The sequence below is a fragment of the Haliotis rubra genome, unplaced genomic scaffold, assembly GCF_003918875.1.
Source record: "Haliotis rubra isolate DU_JTF1 unplaced genomic scaffold, ASM391887v1 Scf75, whole genome shotgun sequence".
NCBI classification, from domain to species: domain Eukaryota; kingdom Metazoa; phylum Mollusca; class Gastropoda; order Lepetellida; family Haliotidae; genus Haliotis; species Haliotis rubra.
In genome coordinates this window covers 733,454-752,532 of record NW_025767468.1, presented here as the reverse complement: position 1 = coordinate 752,532, position 19,079 = coordinate 733,454, and the positions used below count along the sequence as shown (strand labels likewise).

The 19,079-nt window shown below is 38.9% G+C and overlaps 2 long non-coding RNA genes across 2 annotated transcripts in view; one reads left to right on the top strand and one right to left on the bottom strand.

The window, feature by feature from the left end:
• The window catches only part of LOC124260120, a 16,975-nt gene extending 15,456 nt beyond the window's left edge, over positions 1 to 1,519 (top strand). Inside the window, exon 3 of the long non-coding RNA XR_006894000.1 lies at positions 1,488 to 1,519. This is a non-coding gene — a long non-coding RNA (uncharacterized LOC124260120). The remainder of the gene's footprint in view (positions 1 to 1,487) is intronic.
• Positions 1 to 19,079, bottom strand: part of LOC124260121 — a 20,882-nt gene extending 1,803 nt beyond the window's left edge. The window contains exon 1 of the long non-coding RNA XR_006894001.1: positions 18,636 to 19,079. This is a non-coding gene — a long non-coding RNA (uncharacterized LOC124260121). The remainder of the gene's footprint in view (positions 1 to 18,635) is intronic.

The following is a 19,079-nucleotide window of genomic DNA, read 5'->3' as shown; positions in this document are numbered from 1 at the left end:
AAGTTCCACGTTGAACACATGAATAATATTAAAAATGGCCCTCTTCAACGTTACCGAAATTCTTGACTTTAAGAAAGAAAGAGTTTTCCATAATGACTGATTTAAATGTATGCAAATACATGTTTGTGTTTCTACAAGTATATATTCACACATACATAGTCTTTCATGATTACGTTAAGTTAAATATCAACGTGTGAATTGTTTTCGCTGATTTATTGACGCTTAAACTATTTTTCCATTACGAATAATCAGAATGTTTCCATCACGAATAATCAGAATGTTATATATACACATGCATATGTTAATTCCGTATCCATCGGTTCCTTAACGAGCCTATTGTTACATATTCCCACTGAGTCTTTGGTAATTACTTTTCATTGATTCATGAATGATATCGATCTGAAAGTTATGCATAAACATGTGTATGCTAATTCCGTGTCATCAGATTCTTCACGAGCCTCTCGTCACATGCACCCTGTGTGTTTGTTTATTACTTACGTACAGTAAAAAAAAGCGTTAGAAATATTTTCACTGGTTCATCGATCTCTTTCACAAAAACCGCTCGTAGTTCTATTTTCTGAGAGCTCAGTGTGATAACATAATGCAAGACGTCTTGACATGGAACTTGTAATGTTGCTACATACACTACACAATACTGTAGCCTCACATCGATCACAATGTTGATTCAGTGTTTTCATTCCCTCAATGTATTTTGTACTGACAAGATATTCACTTCTCATGTATTGTATGCACACCCATTACTTACTTGTTACTGACAAGATATTCACTTCTCATGTATTGTATGCACACCCATTACTTACTTGTTACTGACAAGATATTCCCTTCTCGTGTATTGTATGCACACCCATTACTTACTTGTTTCTGACAAGATATTCACTTCTCATGTATTGTATGCACACCCATTACTTACTTGTTACTGACAAGATATTCACTTCTCATGTATTGTATGCACACCCATTACTTACTTGTTACTGACAAGATATTCACTTCTCATGTATTGTATGCACACCCATTACTTACTTGTTACTGACAAGATATTCACTTCTCATGTATTGTATGCACACCCATTACTTACTTGTTACTGACAAGATATTCACTTCTCATGTATTGTATGCACACCCATTACTTACTTGTTACTGACAAGATATTACCACACACCCATTACTTACTTGTTACCAAGATATTACTTACTGACAAGATATTCACTTCTCATGTTACTGACAAGATATTCACTTCTCATGTATTGTATGCACACCAATTACTTACTTGTTACTGACAAGATATTCACTTCTCATGTATTGTATGCACACCCATTACTTACTTGTTTCTAATAGGTGAAACACTAATACATTATTCGACAATAATTTCCTATATGTTATATATACTATTCACACTTTGCTAAGGATCAAATCATGGATTCAACAGAAAACTGTTATGTTAGGTCAAATTTGCTTTAAATACCTAAGCTTATTGTAACCATGGAACCTAGGTTTCTGTATGTCATTGCATCTTGTGGATCCCATACCTGTAGCTGCTATTGACATGTGTTGTTTATTTGTCAATGACTCGTTCCATGATTTGTAAAATGGTTGATGGTTGGTTGGTGATAGGTGCCATGAAAACAATTTTTATGGTTACTCGTGTATCAAGTGCATAAGGTGAGCTTAAAGTGAGCATTTGCCTAATGAGGGGTAACCATATTATTATTTATCCAGTTTTAAATGGATACAATTTCAAATTATAAATCTACGTTTAAGTAAAGTTGTGAATTTTTAGGATCCTTAGCAAAGTGTGAGTAGTATATACGTATGTACACAAAAGGTTATCATTGCAACGCCTATTGTTTATTGGTTATCCAGTTTTCCTTCAGAGCGAGTATGTGTCTATCCCGTGTGTTTTGCCGTATCTTGAAGCATAGATACATCACTTGCAAAAATTACCAACGTACACTCTTAAAAGGATTTCTAATTTTTCGATTACGACACATTCCCTTGCCATCTTGGCTATGAATATTTACAGTCATTGGTTTCACGCAATTGTTTTACTGTTACATAAACCCCCAAGGACCAGGAGAACTATTAAAAGGATATATTTGTTACATTAGGACAAATTATTTCCCTATCAATTATTTATTGGCAGACAGGGAATCTTGTAGAGAAATTTCAGCAATAACTTAATCTTTTTCTGTCTTGTATTCTTGACGGTAAATTTACACGTTGAGCCTTCTAAGTCTTTTTGTGATTCTACAAACCCGGGAAAGGAGCAGTTGAAATCCCGTTATTGTAACAGTAAACTGTGTTTAAAACGACGCCTCTCAACAGTTGTACATGAGCATCGGACTGCTTGTGGCGAAGTCAACACATTACAGCCCGAAACAACGGACGAACAATTTATTGAAAGCTTCGTCACGTGCACCTATATATTCAGACAGGGGAGGTGGGGTAGCCTAGTGGTAAAAGCATTTGCTAGTCACACCAAAGACCTGGGTTCGGTCCCCACATGGGTACAATGTGTGAAGCCTATTTCGGGTGTCCCCTGCCGTGATATTGCTGGAATATTGGTAAAAAGCACCGTGAAACCATACTCACTCACTCACTCACATACAACTGAATGTTTTTGTAGTCTGGGAGCATTACGACATTCTGTATAGCTAGGGTCTACAATCATATGGTTGTAAGTGATTGTGTTATCAAAAGTCAAATTGTTTGCTTTGTTAAATCTCCAATCAAATACACTATAGAGTGGACATTACGGTATAAGGAATGGTTTAACATGAAGGCAATAAGGAGTTTCAAAACCCTTAAGCGTGCAAGACATTAAGACATTAAGGGTGCACCTTGGGTTGCAAAACCCTGTTGTACTATTCGGATGTATATCTTGGGAAAATACCCTTTGCACGTTGATGAACGAACTAAGCGTGAACAAGTATTTTGGGTATAGCATTCAGTGATATCATTGTATTTAGACAGCTATAACCTGTCCTGCTGTGTGATCTATAGTATACGCGCGTCCACCTCCACCACCCGCACAAACACACACACAGACCGCCCCCGCAAAACCACTCCCGCTCTCACACACTCACTCCTAGACTAAGGCTTAGTCTCTGAATATATATAATTTTGATAGTAACAAACAAGCCCATTTATATTGAAAAGGAGCCCTAGGGAGACCAGAGATTCAGACCTGAAGAAATCTAGACTTGCTTTATTTAGGGCTTTAGCACTGCAGAGAGAGCTTGGCAGTAGGGAAATTAATGTGGTTCAGGGACTGTGAGACAGACTAACTCACTCACTGTGATCTATGAAGTACGTATGCTGGAATATTTCTGAGTACAGCTTTAAACAAGAAACAACACCCACTGTTTATTGCCCACAATCTCAAACGCCTTCTTATAGGTCAACCTGACAAACTGACATCCCTCACGACACCATTAGAATGATCGTTCTTGGATTAGTTGAAGGAGCTCCTATATATATCCAAGTCATTTCTTCCTAACCAAGTACTAACTTCATCCCTTGTTACGTGACCTAACGAACGCTGAGAGTTACCACGACCAATAAATGTTGTTCTTACCGTCTTGGTTATTTTTTCATAATCAATAAAGCTATTTCTAAGTTCTTACGGGAGTCAAGGTGACTACATGGCATCAGGAAAATTAACAAGATATCTCCGTGGAGAGGTTCTTCGATGTGAAGAGGTAGGAGAGGTCAGACCGAACCAAAGCTACTATAATTCTTCCTCCTTATAGGAATAAGGGGGCGCGGAGTAACAATATGCGTTTGCTAAATGTTCCGGTATGCGGTGAAATGAATATATAACCAGCATCTGCGAGTAACAAAAGGACCTGTTCTCTATCAGTTTCCCACTGTGACTAGTTGTTGAGTTCACAAAGCTTACGTTCTGAATACTTAATATAGTACAGAAAAGAAGGATGGCCCATTTGCACGTCGTCTTTTTTTTTAATCCTTACACACTTTAATTCTAAAAAGGAGGTTTTAAATTGGATGGCGTTCTTTGCAGGAGTGATTTACAAAGAATCCTTTGGAGGGAGGATTTGATAACGTAAATCTTTGGACTAAGATAATGATCGGTGTGAGGTTAGGTTACACATTTTATGACTGGTGATTGAAGATAACCTTCTCCCTCGTCAGCTGGTTAGTCATGCTTTGAACTGATGTTTGGAGTAGGTGGTAGGGCGCAAGGTTCAGTATCCACACTATTTCTCATTGAAGTACATTAGGTAATGCCCATTCTAGGTCGACCCTACGTGACTTCAATGTAATATCACTAAAATCGGAGTGGCACTACATTCCTTGGCGTCTAAATATGGAGTACTTTTACATTTTGAGTTGATTGAAATAAAGTCAGTGTCGATAATTAACAGGTGACGGGAGTGAATCCAATATTTTAATCCAGTAGTCAGTTGCACTGTAGTCAGGAATGCCAGGTCCCCGTTCAACACAGCGATGCTAGTGCGACGACTACCTAAGTCTATGTTAAGGTATAGGAGTTACGATCACCTTAGCGCTACGGTCGCTTACTGGAATGGGGCCTGGTGCCAAACGGTAGTTTTTGTGTGTGCAGTTGTGGGGTGCTGGGTTTGTGTGAGTATTGTGGTTGTATGAGTGGCCACGTGTGTCGTACACATGTTTGCAGATGAGTATTTTGTGTGTGCAGGTGTGTTGTGTGCAGGTGTGGACTGTTGGGTTTGTGTGAGTATTGTGGTTGTATGAGTGGCCACGTGTGTCGTACACATGTTGCAGGTGGGTATTTGTGTCTGCAGGTGTGTTGTGTGTGCAGGTGTGGACTGTTGGGTTTGTGTGAGTATTGTGGTTGTATGAGTGGCCACGTGTGTCGTACACATGTTGCAGGTGGGTATTTGTGTCTGTGTGTGTGTTGTGCCTGTAGGTGTGGACTGTTGTGTTTGTGTGGGTATTGCGATTGTATGAGTGACCACGTGTGTCGTACACGTTGCAGGTGGGTATTTGTGTCTGCAGGTGTGTTGTGCCTGCAGGTGTGGACTGTTGGGTTTGTGTGAGTATTGTGATTGTATGAGTGGTTTCCTGTGTGGTACACACGTTTGCAGCGAGTATTTTGTGTCTACATGTGCGTAGTGCCTGCAGGTGTGAAATCTTGGCTTGTGTGTGGATGGTGTGTCTGCAAACATGCCTTCTTGTCTGTAGTACGCATGTTTTTTATAGATAAGTATCGTGTGTCTGCAGGTATGAAATTATGTGTCTGTGCGTGTGTGTGTGTGTGTGTGTGTGCGTGCGTGTGTGTGTCTGAGTGTGAAAAATGTGTGTGTAGTATACGCCTGGAGACTCAGTGGAGTAAAAGTAGAATGACTATGTGTATGTGAAAGTATGTGTGGACATATTCTGAAATATTGCTATATATCTGCTTCATGCGTAACAAACATGAAAACATTAAGTCGTGTTATTGTTAATTCTATGTAAAGTACACAGGCATAGAGAAGCAAGGGAGTTTCAGAAAAGTAGATTTAGTACAAGTTGCAGTAAGCATGAGCCTGACACAAACAATTTGGACACATAAGGTTTGAGGCACTCCGGGGACAAGCGGCTGTGTTAAAGCAGGGGAGAGTCACTGTCTGAATTGTGTTGCTACTCCAGAATCGATCCGCTCTGAATTATTCAGCTCAGTTCTCAGCTCAGCCCCCCAATGGGAGGATAGGGACGCACGAGTTTGGACAGCATCAATCAAACAAAAGGCTACATCCAGACACAGCAATATGTCTTCGTCCACTAACCCCATGAATTGTTAAACGCCAATTGCATGAAAGTCATAGCATTTTGTACTGCGATTATGGCCCCTTGAGGCAAGAGTTTGAATACGACAACTGGGTATAATTAACGAGACCGTACAATAGAAAGCGATTAAACGCAAGATTTAGCCGAAATATCTTTACTGGTTGGAAAGATTTTATGTCCCAAATAGTCTTAATTCCTATAGGTTCGCCCTCAAACTACCTAACTAAGCATAAAAGACCGGAGGTTTATTAAGAGGTATTAAACTTCTTGAAACGGTTAACATGCTCGATCATTGACACATACCTTGATAAATACTTCATGAATGACGCATAACGTTGCAGAACCTCAATTTCTGTAATTCAACGATTTTAATTAACATTTTCACATAGGAGGTCAAACCTAATATCGTATTCCTTTTCCCAGAATGTCCTGGGTGTACGATATTCTTAATATAGAACAGGATGATGTGAATTAGAAACGAGTGGTTGAGACTTTCGGATGGCCTGAGTCTGTAGGCATTCATATTTTAGCACGGGGGCACACAGCCAACGTTGGTAAGACGCAGCAACATCGCGCACATGTTAAATGTCTGACACTCCTCCGTGTCTACAATGTGAACGTGAAAGGCTTCACAGGTTGCTTGTTTACGCATAGCATGAATAATTGCTGAATCAGCGGATATTCAGTTGCATTAGAGTTGTCCTGAAATAGTCCATGGTGGTTCGTGGCTGTAAAATACAGTTTTTGAAAACATTTGTTACTTGGTACTTCTTCCATCCCCTGAAGTATGTTCATACCTTTAAAATGATAATATCCATCCTTCCATCTACCTACCTACCTTCATATCCATCACACACACAAACACACACTTACATAGCCATCATACACACAAACACACATATCCATCATACACGCATACATACATGCATGCATGCATGCATGCATTCATACATTCATACATACATACATACATACATACATACATACATACATACACATACATACACACACACACACACACATACATACATACATACACACATACATACATACATACATACATACATACATACATACATACATGTCAATGTATGAATTTCAATTTTTTCAATGTATAATGCTTTAAAATGCAGTGTGTTTTAGAATAGTGTTTACAAAAAAACCTTCCATTACCTCGTGAACGTTAAAAGCGTTAAAAATTCAAAAAAGGCATTTTTCAATGCATAATTTTATCTTAAATCTACAAGTAAATGAACTGATTATATTAAAAATCAAGCAGATTTTTAAACAGGTAATTTGGATTCTTACATTACCTTAAAGCTTAACATTCGAGATCATGTGTCATTTCTTTATCCGATGATGAGCAGTGTATATTCTTCGCCTGTGTGGTCTAACATACAAGGTCTCCATGCAATCGATTGATCGCATCAAAACCGATGTAAGTACTCGCTAGAGAGCAAACAGACGTTGTGCTTGGAAGAGTTACAGGTACAGTCTGTCTCCACAGCGGTAGATCGCTCACCCCACTCCTACCGTACTGTAGATAATTCTAAGTCGTCCTAATTTCGAAAGCTGGAAAATAGCCGGCTATATCGGGCAAGCTGTGCCCAGAAACCCTGCACCCTGAAGCACACTAAGAAAAGAAGGATAAACAAGCACATCTTACAATAAATTAATTTGCAAATAACAGCGTTCAGCGTTTGATATGGGATCGCAGGGGCTTGTATTGTATGTAAAGCTATCATACAGAGAGGGGCATAATCAGCCATCTTATTACATTCACAACAGGTAGTCTATTTTCTCTATGGTAACTGGTTTTCATTCACCAACCAGACAACGGGTCGGAGAACTATCGCTTGTAGTCAACCTATCAGAACTGGTTAATCCGTACACGTGAGTTAATATTAAAGCTGCATATGAGGAATACCGTACAGAGCGAGCCCTACAGATATAGACAGATGTGAGTGAGTGAGTGAGTTTAGTTTTACGCTGCAACATGCAGTATTTTAGCTATATGACAGCGGTCTGTAAATAATCGATTCTGGATCAGACAATGCAGTAATCAACAACATGAGCATCGATCTGCACAACTGGGATACGATGACATGTGTCAACCAAGTCAGCGAGCCTGACCACCCGATCCCGTTAGTCGCCTCTTACGACAAGCATGGGTTGCTGAAGATCAATTCTAACCCGGATCTTTACGGGTTATAGACAGATGTATATAACCAGGCATACTCTACAACACCTTATATAGTCTCCCTGATATAACATACAATAGCGGTATGTAAAACAGTTGCTATATGCAACCCTTTGTTGTGGATTACACACAAGACACTAACACTTCAAGAAGCGTATTACAATAGCGGCGTGGCATGCAGTTACTCCATACAACGTAAGTGTTACAACTGCGGATAACATACAAGACTGCAGGGTACCAGTTGCTTTCGTAAGTTGCACATATCAGAATGCATAAGGTATGATACCTACATATATAGACAAGTGTGTATCACATACAATAGGGATGTGGATCCACACACTTGACTAATGTGGTACAAGTTGTTACACATACAACCAATTGTATATTTTAGTGGTGGATCTATACACTTGACTAGTGTGTTACAAGTTGTTACACGTACAACCAATTGTATATTTTATTGGTGGATCTACATACTTGATTAATGTGTTACAAGTTGTTACACAAACAACCAATTGTATATTTTAGTGGTGGATCTACACACTTGACTAATGTGTTACAAGTTGTTACACATACAACCAATTGTATATTTTATTGGTGGATCTACACACTTGACTAATGTGTTACAAGTTGTTACACATACAACCAATTGTATATTTTATTGGTGGATCTACACACTTGACTAATGTGTTACAAGTTGTTACACATACAACCAATTGTATATTTTATTGGTGGATCTACACACTTGACTAATGTGTTACAAGTTGTTACACATACAACCAATTGTATATTTTAGTGGTGGATCTACACACTTGACTAACGTGTTACAAGTTGTTACACGTACAACCAATTGTATATTTTAGTGGTGGATCTACACACTTGACTAACGTGTTACAAGTTGTTACACATACAACCAATTGTATATTTTAGTGGTGGATCTACACACTTGACTAACGTGTTACAAGTTGTTACACATACAACCAATTGTATATTTTATTGGTGGATCTACACACTTGACTAACGTGTTACAAGTTGTTACACATACAACCAGTACAACCAATTGTATATTTTATTGGTGGATCTACACACTTGACTAACGTGTTACAAGTTGTTTCACATACAACCAATTGTATACTTTATTGGTGGATCTACACACTTGACTAATGTGTTACAAGTTGTTACACATACAACCAGTTGTATATTTTATTGGTGGATCTACACACTTGACTAATGTGTTACAAGTTGTTACACATACAACCAATTGTATATTTTAGTGGTGGATCTACACACTTGACTAATGTGTTACAAGTTGTTACACGTACAACCAATTGTATATTTTATTTGTGGATCTACACACTTGACTAACGTGTTACAAGTTGTTACACATACAACCAATTGTATATTTTATTGGTGGATCTACACACTTGACTAACGTGTTACAAGTTGTTACACATACAACCAGTTGTATATTTTATTGGTGGATCTACACACTTGACTAATGTGTTACAAGTTGTTACACATACAACCAATTGTATATTTTAGTGGTGGATCTACACACTTGACTAACGTGTTACAAGTTGTTACACATACAACCAATTGTATATTTTATTGGTGGATCTACACACTTGACTAATGTGTGACAAGTTGTTACACATACAACCAATTGTATACTGTATTGGTGGATCTACACACTTGACTAATGTGTTACAAGTTGTTACACATACAACGAAGTGTATATTTTATTGGTGGATCTACACACTTGACTAGCGTGTTACACGTTGTTACATGTACAACTTGTTGCTTGTTTCAGGATGTAGGACTATTCTAAATGCAAATGTAGTACAATTTCCTACGTATATATTGTGGGATATAGTTTCGTTGTAGATCTATACACAAACCTAACGTGTTGCAAGTTGATAATTGAACCAGTTGTATATCTCAGGTTGTACTCTAAAGACTCTAATGTGTTACACGTTGCCATATACAACCAATTGCATGGTACGAAATATGGCTGGAACAATGTTCTACTTAGACTTACTGTTTGTATTTTTTTATGGAATTTAGTTCAAACTGACTGAATAAAAGGTTAAAAGGTCGTTAAGTACGTTCAGTTCTCACCTTCACATAACATGAGGTTGCTCGTACAATGCGTGAAGCATATTTATGGTATACCCCGCCGTGATATTGCTAAAAGCACCCACTCACTCACCCACTCTACAAGTTATGGATGTTAATTTAATCAATGTATGTTTATTCACAATAGTTAATGTATGTTATGGATGCTCTAGATACCGTTACCTGCAAAATTCTTGGGTTAGGTCTTGAAAAACAGCTTAGTCAGCATCTGAGTGCTTACCTTTCCAAAAAGTCAATACTTTCAATTTACTGTGCTGTAGACATGTAGAATCTATGTCAATGTTTACATATTCAGTGCCTGAATCATTAATGTGTCCATACAGAATAACATGGATATAATGTCATAATTTTACTGTGGGAACGTTTTTGACGAAGATGATTATCTTTGTCTGTTTACTTGTGTCATAATCATATCTGTTTAGACATGTCTGTCAAGCTAAAAGTCTACAAAGCGTAGATGATGTTCGGTATTGTTTGCCATATCTTGGTGTTCAGTGTATACAGCTGCTGGTAGATCATCGTGGCGGCCAGTGAGTTAGTGAGTGGGTGGGATTTTGCGCCGCTTTTAGCAATATTCCTGCAATATCACATCGGAAATAGGTTCAGGGGAGGAGATAACTGTCGATCACTCTAACCACTGGACCACCCCTATCCAAATGTAAACACAGGAATGGTTACCTCCCCTATTATAATTTCAAGATATTTCTCGCTTAGAATTGGTGTCCTGCAACCTATGTTTATCTTGTTTAATGGATCGGGTGGTAAGGCTCGGTGGCTTGGTTGGTGACATCGTACCCCGACGTTGTCGCACGTTCATAATATCAACCACTAGTTTGTTCGGTCCCGCCTCAGTTATGTCCATGTCGCTGTCAAATGAGTGGAATACTGATGGGTGCGGTGTAAATAGTGAGTGAGGTAAGATGTTAAGTCACAGTGGCAATATTTCAGCCATATCGTGACTTAGTTGTTAGTTGGTTCATAATATCAATCACTGGTTTGTCCGGTCCCGCCTCAGTTATGTCCATGTCGCTGTCAAATGAGTGGAATACTGATGGGTGCGGTGTTAATAGTGAGTGAGTTAAGATTTTAAGTCACAGCGGCAATATTTCAGCCATATCGTGACTAAGTTGTTAGTTGGTTCATAATATCAATCACTAGTTTGTCAAGCCCTATAACGACCATGCCGCTATCATACAGGTGGAATGTTCCGGCGTTACACACTAGACAAGACACACTAATTATTAAGTTGTCAGTTTGTTCATAATACCAATCACTGATCTGTCCGGTCCAGCCTCAATTATGGCCATGTCGCTGTCACATGGGTGAAACAATGCTGAGTGCGGTGTTACACACCAGACTAAGACGCACTAATTAATATATTGTCAGTCTTAACAATCCTAAAATGGTCATTAATATCATAAGTATATATGTATAATTCAATCATTCGGTGTCATTTTCATTTAACATCGCTAAGGTTATTATAGAAGGCATTAACACAATTGGGAGTGTACATTAAACCGGTAAAGCTATTTCTATAGTTAAAAAAACTATGGGCTAAAAGCAGAGTCCTGTGTATGATCTATGATCCGCTTATTACATGCACATCCTTCCATCTGATCGATATATTTCCATTATTAATCCACATTCATATCACCCCTCACGAAAGGTCATTACTAAACATGCTTCCGAGTGAAGAATACAACCATGATATTTCCGTGAATGCAAAATTAATAACACACGCAATAAACGTAACGCAGCCTTATCCAGGTAAAAGTGCGTAGCAAACCGATAGCTTAATATTCTGTTGCCTTTTCTATTATTACTAAGAGAGCTCTAACCTCCTTCGAGGGAGGGGTCATTTGTGTTCGGCGGTTCTACACAATGGTCCTCCCCGCCACCACATGTGTACGGTGCAACCGCGAAATTGAACTGTCATTGTCAGCTGTCCTTTTCGAGGGTTTTGTCGGGTTGTAGGTCTAAATCCAAAAACTAATTTCCTAGGAGACAATTGCCTATTTCCCCCCATAACCGTGTGTAAATTGACTGTACAAGAAATTTGTACAAGTAGCTAATCACATCATGAATATTTTAAAACAATGTGCAAAAAAGTGCATGTCCAAAAAACTTGCATCCTGCTGAATGTGAAATTGTGTCCCACGAAAATATCGTTTCTAATAGACCCTTGCCCGCGCCTCAAACCTTGTCATTTGGGGATCTTAAGTGCCAGGATTTCATACACACTCTCTCACCCAACTTAGTCATGTAACATCACTTCCGGGGTACGGATACACTAAGGGAACTTAATACTTGAGTGCCTTCGAGAGGTCACGTGATCAGATTGCACGGCTATCGATTGGCTCGTGTGGGTCTCGCGCTCATCTCACGCTGCGCCGGAAGTGTCGGGCACTCTAATTCTTCAGTCATTGCACCGCTGATAAATAACGGATTGCGTGGACGAGCAGACGGAACCTAGTCACACGCAATAGAAGAACAAACAAGGAACTGACAAAAAACCTCGTCTAATGATGACAGCGTTCCGACCTGTCCAGCTCCGACATAGAGATTTTGATTTAGAGATGCAGTTACATTCCGTGATATGTATTTTTTTGGCTTGCTTTATTACATAATAATATGTTCCACCACATCGCCATTGAGAGGTTTCAATCATTGCTACTGCTAGTCATATTCTTGCATGTTGTTTAATCGTTGGGAATCCCCTGTCGATGATTTTATAGCTGGGTCCAAGGATTTTACGACTTGATTATTGCCTGGAACTCCCTGGTCTTCCAAAATGATATATGATTAAAACTCTTAATCACATTATAAAAATGAGGATTGGCAGCATAAAATATTACAGTAGCAGACAATTATATAGAACCTGCAATACCGTAGCAGAAATATTACTATTTTTCAAATCTTTACACAATTTTGGATAGAGCTGTTCTTCAAGCAATATCTTAATCGTCTTTAAGAACACAACAGCATATGGACCTACTGTAATGATGTTTGTGTCCATAGAAATATCACTTTAAAAATTGTTACTGGAGGATTGGATCTTGTTAAAAGTCTCGTGTTTCAGTTAATAAGATTTCCCTATGAACTAATCTTTCTGGGAATAGTGTGATGTCTCGGAAAAAGAGATTTAGCGTGGTGTCTCTGCTGGTACATTAGTATCTTGCACATGCCCCAAATCGTTGAATGGCGGTCTTTTTTTCTATCACTAGTGTCAAAGTTTGAATACAAGATGTGTTATAAAGTTTCGATTTTGATAGGAGACAGTCTTGGTGTTGCATTCAATTAGTCTCAAAGCGCGTTGCCATAAAACCTTGGGAGAAGTTCAGGGATGGTTGCTTCATATTGATTTGGATTACATGAAGCAAGGCGGTGAGAAATCCACCTAATTGCAGTCCTTTGGCAAAAACAGTCTCTGGAGAATTATTTGGAGACATTAGCAAGAGTGAGATTATGATTAAGCAGATCCAACGGTGACGTTCACTCGGGCCCGTTCCAATTGCTTCAACAATTGCAAAACAACGACAACACAGTTGAGAGTCACTTAATTGTACACACAACTGCTGAATAGCTATCGCCGATCATATTATTTTCCAGTCGCCAATTTCAAAGATGTAGGACAGATGTTTTTATCGTTCCAATCGATTGTTCAGTCCGTGTATCTAATTTCATTACAACTGACTGTTTAAAAGCGGGAGATAATTACCAGCATTGTAAATAGCACCGTGCCCATTCGACGCGATCCCAGCCGGCCCTAAGTCTTAAATTATAATGTTTCCGATATAGTAATGCGTATCTTCAAGGAACGACGCCGGAAGCAGGTATTTTTTGTCGTATCAAAGACCCAAGGAGACACAGACTGGACCATTGACCGCTAATCCATCAAGGCGCCCTGTATCACCGGTCACTATTGTGTTACATGGATACTGGCCACTAAGGGCCTTTGTTGGGAAGACAACAGCTCGTGTAAAGGTTGCACATACGGCTTTCCGGGTTATAGTACAAGTGTCTAGAATGATCGAGTTCAATGTTCAAAGTAACATACACCAGACTACTCAAATCCAATATCTGGGACATCCTCACAGCGCCTTGGCTTAATGTAATGATGCTGCAACCGCTTCTAGGGTTTTTTTCGGTATAGGTATCTAAATTGCTGCACGTATTTGTTGGGTTACGATGACTTCTACTTTGAGTGAATTGCAGACTTCCCCAACCCATAACGACGATCTCTAATGCACTTACCGAGATGCAACAGTACCACTAACAACTCTACCCATCTATTACGCTATCTCTCGCTCTTCCTCACATTATTTCCATATGTACATCCCAGCTGTACATACCAAACACCATGATCATACTCAGCCTGGCACTATGTGACCTAAACGCTTTAAATCATTATTTACCGGTAATATTTCTGATAATCTTGAAGTGTAAATCCATACGAAATAACAGGTTACAAAGATATATGCACCCTCTGTAGGATATACTTTGTTCAATTTACTGTTAAACAAAACTTGTTCAAAAGGTGGTGTGTGTTCTTAATTGGGACTAACATACGTCTCGTCAACTCTGAAATTTTAATTTTAGATATTATAATGTTTATTCGGTGTTATCCTACGTATACCATTTCGAAATGAGACACATTAATATGAACCATTTTGTCTGAAGGTGGTTGCCATTGAAATTACAGCAGGTGTACAATTGTGCCGCATCATTCACTGATGCTACTGTATCAGGTTGTGTCAATATAATGTGGTAGGGTATGGTTGTATTGTGAGACACAGTGTTGGTTACGATTCAATTAGAGAAATATAACATGGAGCAAATATATTAACACTGCCATACAATACTTTATTACTCAGGGCTAAACCATACACCACAACTTGCAAATGTTCTTCGTAAAGGGCATACCAATTCAATCAACACTTTTTCATTAAAATGAACCATTGTTGAAAATTATCAATAGCACGGGAATTCGGAAAAGCTTGATATTGGTGGAATGATCATCTGATACATAGTATAGCGAGACATTATGAATTAGATGTACTGAGAATACCCCTTATTGAACAGCATCTGTCGTAGCATTGTAGTACATACATTATCACCTGAGCGTTACCATTGTGCTTTCATCTCCATTGCGAGAATCTGTTTATTAAAATGTATCACAGGTTTAATTGCGGCACAGACAAATTGTTAGACAAGTATATATATAAAACCATTTACTGTGACACATGATCATATACATAAGGTACATGTGTTTTCCTTTTTCCTATTTGCCGTTTACGTATTTCAGATTCGTGTTATAAAGTCGTTTACTTGTCGCCATGTTTACCTAAGGATACGAGGAGATGCAAACAATTATAGGATAGCGTAGAATTCTCGGATGACGAAAGATTAGCATGGAAGCGGCTTCAAAAATCAATTATATATATTTTGAATTATACATAGAAACAGTGACACACGCACGCAACAAGAAACATGGGTAGATAATTTCATCTGATGACACTACGGTAATATATAGCATCAGACGAAGGCGTCTTAATATTTAAGCTAGAATAATGTACATTCTTGGAACTAATAGACAACAGTCATGCAAGCATTTTTAACCCTTATAGAAGATTATTTTCCATTTGTAATACTATGGACACATTTATACTGGACGATTAACAAAATGAAGATACCAATCATTCTCCTTTACAAATCATAATGACCGAATTTTGTTTTAAAAAAAATAAATACAAATGTTACTTTTTCAAATGTTATTTAAATACTGTGGTCTGTTACAACGTTAGTTTCAATCCGAATCCTAGAACAAAACCTAGAAATTCTAAAGGGTGAACCAAGCACACATGTGAGCCTTCAGGGTAGGTACCAATTTTCAGATTTAGACCAGGGTATAAAATGAGCTGATTAAGGAAGCTCTAATCTTCTGAGTTAAAGGCTATCCATACGGTTAATCTTTGCCAATGACCCCTATACTTCATAGCACAGTAGCCATCGTCAAACTCCTCCCAGAACCATTAATTCTTCAGTGAAGCATTGGACAGAGAAAAAACATCTGTCGGTCAGAGATATAATTATAACATGATACCAATATTCTGAATGCGATAGTTTCAGGGAACACATGTCCAAATATATGACCGATATACTTTGATAAAGAACACAATAAACACTTATTGCTACCAGGTATTCTGATCTAATGATACTTCTCAATTACCAAATACTGATATTTCAACTTCTCGATAAATATGTCTTTTAGGTATTCATGTGAGTATTCTCACGTTCTGTGTCCTCGTTTACTTTCGAAGGAGATGTACCATTTATCTATCACTGAGGTATCCAATACTGATTAAAGTTTCAAAGCTGTGGACTCAATGAGTGTGTCCTATGAAATATCATATCCTAGATGAATATTTCATGATAAACAATGTGGTGTTTCCAGTTAAAATATAAAATATTTAACATGAGTTTACTAAATATTGTAACTATCAACTGCAAGCCAACTCTGTGTTAAAGTCTGTCCAACAATGATCTACGGACAGTCCTGTGTAAGGCAGACACTTCCCTGGACACATTAGAGCGCCGGATCCATGACTGTCATTTGCCTCCGTTCTCTCATCTGTCAAGCACAGTGTGATTGCTATCACTGGTCGACTCTATCCGCCCACAGCAGTGTATACTTTGATACACTTAATGCATCCCCAAGGAATGATGAAGTGGGCTGGAATGATCGGGCGCTAAACGTCCATCCCATGATTTCTGTTGCATCACGTTACATCAATGTTTTGGGACAGTTATTCTGTTTTTGTGTCAGCGGACATTAGCTTGTGTTATAGTGAAATGGAGTAAAGTATTATAGTTATCTGTGATGCTTTGTTTGATCGGAGAAAAGTCTTCACAAAATGGAATCGAGCACTGTACATTTGTCATCAAACCCATTAAAGCATTAAGTACTTAACCGTTCCAGACTGTACCATAAAGCTGTTTAATCTATCAAGGATTAATTGACATCATTTTCAAATATTAGGATCTCAACCTTCCGTTTTTTCACTTTCATAATGAATATTGGCAAATGGACGAGGAAATATTTGCTAAATCCGACCTGAAAGATGTAATTCTGTTTTTCCACAGCAAACAACCATGCGATCCTATTAACACCGACAAAGCCTCCCTAATCATGAAGCTAATTAGCCAGGGCCATTAAGACAGCATCGAAATTTAGGACAAACCACCACATAATTATAGAAGAAGACAAACATATTCACACATCTCTTGCCATTTGTTCCGAGTAGTCACACGCCAGTGGCGCCATCGATTTTAGCCAATAAAGCAACAATTATTAGAGCCATGTGATGCATTTTGTATGAGCCGGAGTTCAAAGCCCCGATATCATTTATCTGATGTAATTTTCATCAAATGAAAATGAGGAAGCCTTCCTTGGCTCATTAGTTTAAAGAGAGTGACTTTATACCGGTCCTCTAGGCTTTGGGGACTACTCTCCTGTACAGAATCAGTCGGATGAACGTGGAACCCCCAAGGATCTGGTGAATTATTCAAGCAGTCTGGATGAAGATGGGACCACGTCAATTACGTGTATTCTCAAGCAATAACAGCCTTGTGTTGTATTATTTACCCAAGAATACCCGTAGTCGAGCAAGGTCTGTTCGCTTTCCATGCTTTCACCACTACAAGTCTGAGAAGTTCCAAATCACGAACCAACACCTCAATCCTCAGCGGGAGTTAGCTATACAACAACTTTTAACCATACCATACGTTTGAGAACAAGATTGCTACATCACGTATTGAAGTCACAAACCAAGATCTATATCCTCCAACAATGAGCCATACGTTTGAGATTAACATTCCTTCATCACTTATGTATAACACCGAATGCATTAAAGGAAGAGAGATTTGATGTCTATCAGTCTCAGATTCACTAAACTTGATCCCTGGCTACAAATAAATGTGACAACTGCTCATACTACAAACCTACGGGAAGTTGGACGGAGTCATTTGAAGGCAAATTAACCCAAACCACAAGACGTTGACCATAGTGGAATAGTGAATGCTGAAACGTTGAACATGTTAACTCTACAAACCCAGAGGCTGACAAACACATGTCCTCGGTGGACAAATTGAGAAACGCTGAACATATTGTGAACTAATGCTCAATACTGTTAGTATGTTTGAGGACAACATCCAAACTCGTGTTTAACTGTAATAAAGTACACCTGATGAGAACACAACTGAGAGTTACGGCGTCGCTGAAGTACAGCTGGTTACAAGTTTAAACATTGGAAATCCGCAATACATCTCAATCCAATCTGAGCTGAGTAAGAACGGCCACGACTATAGCGATCTAATCTGGAGGCATCCAAGTTAACAGCGTCATAGAAGTCCAATAACGGCAATGCACAACAGAGATATACTTGATTGTTTGGCACATGTGGCCCTTCTACAGGTGAGGGGGTATTGTGTTGTGTGTACAGAGTAAGACCTACCTTGACGTTAATCCATCCACAAGCACATGCCGCCACTCTCCATCCCTCCGCTCCTGCGTCCACGAGGGTCTTCATCCTTTCCCCCACTCCTCCGAGTGCGAACGTCGTTCGCGCTTACCCTCCCTCCCCTTCTGCGTCATCCGCTTTCATACCTTGCTCCTCACCTGAGCACAGCTCGAGTCAGCTGTCATGTTCTCGTCATCCAGGTACACTACCTCAGCACATCAAAGGAGCCGTCAAGGTGCGCTTGCCCCGCCCTCTCGATGACCACTTGCAAGACACCTCACGAGGGGTTCTGATCAAATATATCCACAGTGAGCGTTTGAGAACGATACACTCGTCTTACGTTTTACATTCCATTGTACCGAAATGACCATCGCAGAAAAAACGACTTTTGATTTTTATTAACCCTGTATGTGTGCGGAACATCCATCTATAAAAGTC